Here is a 5768-nt window from a genome sequence, read left to right as displayed (position 1 = left end):
CAACATTTTCGGAGTTCATTTTGTAGTGATTTTCAATTTCACGGTCATTTAGCTCTCTAAACAATTAGGTAAATGACCGAAAAATAACAAATGATGTCAGAACATGTTGGAAATTGACGACTTCGCTTTGAATGCTGCATACTGAACACAAAAGAAGTCCGGAGTTCAAATAAGTTTAAAAAACATTGAAGTGCTCGTGTAACAGATGAGTTCTTGTCCGAAACCCTGATACTCCGAAAGAGTTTGTCCAGTTTGTACACGAAGTGCGTCCAGTTTTTGTTGTGACCGTCTCTACTCTTTCGCACATGCTATGCGGGTGAAATGATGATACCATGCCAAGTTTCAACATTTTCAGATATCATTTTGTAGTGATTTTCAATTTCACGGTCATTTAGCTCTCTAAACAATTAGGTAAATGCCTGAAAAACAACAAATGATGTAAGAACATGTTGGAAATTGATGACGTTGCTTTGAATGCTGCATACTGAACACAAAAGAAGTCCGGAGTTCAAATAAGTTTAAAAAACATTGAAGTGCCCGTGTAACAGATGAGTTCTTGTCCGAAACCCCGATACTCCGAAAGAGTTTGTCCAGTTTGTACACGAAGTGCGTCCAGTTTTTGCCGTGACCCTCTCTACTATTTCACACAGGCTACGCGGGTGAAATGATGATACCATGCCAAGTTTCAACATTTTCAGAATTCATTTTGTAGTGATTTTCAATTTCACGATCATTTAGCTCTCTAAACACAATTAGGTAAATGACCGAAAAACAACAAATGATGTCAGAACATATTGGAAATTGATGACGTCGCTTTGAATGCTGCATACTGAACACAAAAGAAGTCCAGAGTTCAAATAAGTTTAAAAAACATTGAAGTTCCCGTGTAACAGATGAGTTCTCGTCCGAAACCCTGATACTCCGAAAGAGTTTGTCCAGTTTGTACACGAAGTGCGTCCAGTTTTTGCCGTGACCCTCTGTACTCTTTAGCACATGCTATGAGGGTGAAATTATGATACCGTGCCAAGTTTCAACATTTTCAGAGTTCATTTTGTAGTGATTTTCAATTTCACGGTCATTTAGCTCTCTAAACAATTAGGTAAATGACCGAAAAATAACAAATGATGCTAGAACATGTTGGAAATTGACGACGTCGCTTTGAATGCTGCATACTGAACACAAAAGAAGTCCGGAGTTCAAATAAGTTTAAAAAACATTGAAGTGCCCGTGTAACAGATGAGTTCTTGTCCGAAACCCCGATACTCCGAAAGAGTTTGTCCAGTTTGTATACGAAATGCGTCCAGTTTTTGCCGTGACCCTCTCTACTCTTTCACACATGCTATGCGGGTGAAATGATGATACCATGCCAAGTTTCAACATTTTCAGAATTCATTTTGTAGTGATTTTCAATTTCACGATCATTTAGCTCTCTAAACACAATTAGGTAAATGACCGAAAAACAACAAATGATGTCAGAACATATTGGAAATTGATGACGTCGCTTTGAATGCTGCATACTGAACACAAAAGAAGTCCGGAGTTCAAATAAGTTTAAAAAACATTGAAGTGCCCGTGTAACAGATGAGTTCTCGTCCGAAACCCTGATACTCCGAAAGAGTTTGTCCAGTTTGTACACGAAGTGCGTCCAGTTTTTGCCGTGACCCTCTCTACTCTTTCGCACATGCTATGCGGGTGAAATTATGATACCATGCCAAGTTTCAACATTTTCAGAGTTCATTTTGTAGTGATTTTCAATTTCACGGTCATTTAGCTCTCTAAACAATTAGGGAAATGATCGAAAAACAACAAATGATGTCAGAACATGTTGGAAATTAATTACGTCGCTTTGAATGCTTTATACTGAACACAAGAGAAGTCCGGAGTTCAAATAAGTTTAGAAAACATTGAAGTGCCCGTGTAACAGATGAGTTCTCGTCCAAAACCCTGATACTCCGAAAGAGTTTGTCCAGTTTGTACACGAAGTGCGTCCAGTTTTTGCTGTGACCCTCTCTACTCTTTCGACATGCTATGCGGGTGAAATGATGATACCATGCCAAGTTTCAACATTTTAAGAATTCATTTTGTAGTGATTTTCAATTTCACGGTCATTTAGCTCTCTAAACAATTAGGTAAATGACCAAAAAACAACAAATAATGTCATAACATGTTGGAAATTGATAACGTCGCTTTGAATGCTGCATACTGAACACAAGAGAAGTCCGGAGTTCAAATAAGTTTAAAAAACATTGAAGTGCTCGTGTAACAGATGAGTTCTTGTCCGAAACCCTGATACTCCGAATGAGTTTGTCCAGTTTGTACACGAAGTGCGTCCAGTTTTTGTTGTGACCCTCTCTACTCTTTCGCACATGCTATGCAGGTGAAATTATGATACCATGGCAAGTTTCAACATTTTCGGAGTTCATTTTGTAGTGATTTTCAATTTCACGGTCATTTAGCTCTCTAAACAATTAGGTAAATGACCAAAAAATAACAAATGATGTCAGAACATGTTGGAAATTGACGACTTCGCTTTGAATGCTGCATACTGAACACAAAAGAAGTCCGGAGTTCAAATAAGTTTAAAAAACATTGAAGTGCTCGTGTAACAGATGAGTTCTTGTCCGAAACCCTGATACTCCGAAAGAGTTTGTCCAGTTTGTACACGAAGTGCGTCCAGTTTTTGTTGTGACCCTCTCTACTCTTTCGCACATCCTATGCGGGTGAAATGATGATACCATGCCAAGTTTCAACATTTTCAGAATTCATTTTGTAGTGATTTTCAATTTCACGGTCATTTAGCTCTCTAAACAATTAGGTAAATGACCGAAAAACAACAAAGGATGTCTGAACATGTTGGAAATTGATGACGTCGCTTTGAATGCTGCATACTGAACACAACAGAAGTCCGGAGTTCAAATAAGTTTTAAAAACATTGAAGTGCTCGTGTAACAGATGAGTTCTTGTCCGAAACCCTGATACTCCGAAAGAGTTTGTCCAGTTTGTACACGAAGTGCGTCGAGTTTGTGTTGTGACCGTCTCTACTCTTTCACACATGCTATGCGGGTGAAATGATGATACCATACCAACTTTCAACATTTTCAGATATCATTTTGTAGTGATTTTCAATTTCACGGTCATTTAGCACTCTAAACAATTAGGTAAATGCCCGAAAAACAACAAATGATGTAAGAACATGTTGGAAATTGATGACGTTGCTTTGAATGCTGCATATTGAACACAAAAGAAGTCTGGAGTTCAAATAAGTTTAAAAAACATTGAAGTGCCCGTGTAACAGATGAGTTCTTGTCCGAAACCCTGATACTCCGAAAGAGTTTGTCCAGTTTGTACACGAAATGCGTCCAGTTTTTGCCGTGACCCTCTCTACTCTTTCACACATGCTATGCGGGTGAAATGATGATACCATGCCAAGTTTCAACATTTTCAGAATTCATTTTGTAGTGATTTTCAATTTCACGATCATTTAGCTCTCTAAACACAATTAGGTAAATGACCGAAAAACAACAAATGATGTCAGAACATATTGGAAATTGATGACGTCGCTTTGAATGCTGCATACTGAACACAAAAGAAGTTCGGAGTTCAAATAAGTTTGAAAAACATTGAAGTTCCCGTGTAACAGATGAGTTCTCGTCCGAAACCCTGATACTCCGAAAGAGTTTGTCCAGTTTGTACACGAAGTGCGTCCAGTTTTTGCCGTGACCCTCTCTACTCTTTCGCACATGCTATGCGGGTGAAATTATGATACCATGCCAAGTTTCAACATTTTCAGAGTTCATTTTGTAGTGATTTTCAATTTCACGGTCATTTAGCTCTCTAAACAATTAGGTAAATGACCGAAAAATAACAAATGATGCTAGAACATGTTGGAAATTGACGACGTTGCTTTGAATGCTGCATACTGAACACAAAAGAAGTCCGGAGTTCAAATAAGTTTCAAAAACATTGAAGTGCCCGTGTAACAGATGAGTTCTTGTCCGAAACCCCGATACTCCGAAAGAGTTTGTCCAGTTTGTACACGAAATGCGTCCAGTTTTTGCCGTGACCCTCTCTACTCTTTCACACATGCTATGCGGGTGAAATGATGATACCATGCCAAGTTTCAACATTTTCAGAATTCATTTTGTAGTGATTTTCAATTTCACGATCATTTAGCTCTCTAAACACAATTAGGTAAATGACCGAAAAACAACAAATGATGTCAGAACATATTGGAAATTGATGACGTCGCTTTGAATGCTGCATACTGAACACAAAAGAAGTCCGGAGTTCAAATAAGTTTAAAAAACATTGAAGTGCCCGTGTAACAGATGAGTTCTCGTCCGAAACCCTGATACTCCGAAAGAGTTTGTCCAGTTTGTACACGAAGTGCGTCCAGTTTTTGCCGTGACCCTCTCTACTCTTTCGCACATGCTATGCGGGTGAAATTATGATACCATGCCAAGTTTCAACATTTTCAGAGTTCATTTTGTAGTGATTTTCAATTTCACGGTCATTTAGCTCTCTAAACAATTAGGTAAATGATCGAAAAACAACAAATGATGTCAGAACATGTTGGAAATTGACGACGTTGCTTTGAATGCTGCATACTGAACACAAAAGAAGTCCGGAGTTCAAATAAATTTAAAAAACATTGAAGTGGCCGTGTAACAGATGAGTTCTCGTCCGAAACCCTGATACTCCGAAAGAGTTTGTCAAGTTTGTACACGAAGTGCGTCCAGTTTTTGCCGTGACCATCTCTACTCTTTCGTACATGCTATGCGGGTGAAATGATGATACCATGCCAAGTTTCAACATTTTCAGAATTCATTTTGTAGTGATTTTCAATTTCACGGTCATTTAGCTCTCTAAACAATTAGGTAAATGACCAAAAAACAACAAATGATGTCAAAACATGTTGGAAATTGATAACGTCGCTTTGAATGCTGCATACTGAACACAAAAGATGTCCGGAGTTCAAATAAGTTTAAAAAACATTGAAGTGCCCGTGTAACAGATGAGTTCTCGTCCGAAACCCTGATACTCCGAAAGAGTTTGTCCAGTTTGTACACGAAGTGCGTCCAGTTTTTGCCGTGACCCTCTATACTCTTTCGCACATGCTATGCGGGTGAAATTATGATACCATGCCCAGTTTCAACATTTTCGGAGTTCATTTTGTAGTGATTTTCAATTTCACGGTCATTTAGCTCTCTAAACAATTAGGTAAATGACCGAAAAACAACAAATGATGTCAGAACATGTTCGAAATTGATGACGTCGCTTTGAATGCTGCATACTAAACACGAAAGAAGTCCGGAGTTCAAATAAGTTTAAAAAACATTGAAGTGGCCGTGTAACAGATGAGTTCTCGTCCGAAACTCTGATACTCCGAAAGAGTTTGTCCAGTTGGTACACGAAGTGCGTCCAGTTTTTGCCGTGACCCTCTCTACTCTTTCGGACATGCTATGCTGGTGAAATGATGATACCATGCCAAGTTTCAACATTTTCAGAATTCATTTTGTAGTGATTTTCAATTTCACAGTCATTTAGCTCTCTAAACAATTAGGTAAATGACCAAAAAATAACAAATGATGTCAGAACATGTTGGAAATTGACGACTTCGCTTTGAATGCTGCATACTGAACACAAAAGAAGTCCGGAGTTCAAATAAGTTTAAAAAACATTGAAGTGCGTGTGTAACAGATGAGTTCTCGTCTGAAACCCTGATACTCCGAAAGAGTTTGTCCAGTTTGTACACGAAGTGCGTCCAG

This window comes from Triticum urartu, chromosome 3A (assembly GCF_056163025.1).
Source record: "Triticum urartu cultivar PI428250 chromosome 3A, HENAU_Tu73, whole genome shotgun sequence".
NCBI lineage: Eukaryota > Viridiplantae > Streptophyta > Magnoliopsida > Poales > Poaceae > Triticum > Triticum urartu.
Note: the sequence above shows the minus strand (reverse complement) of the source record.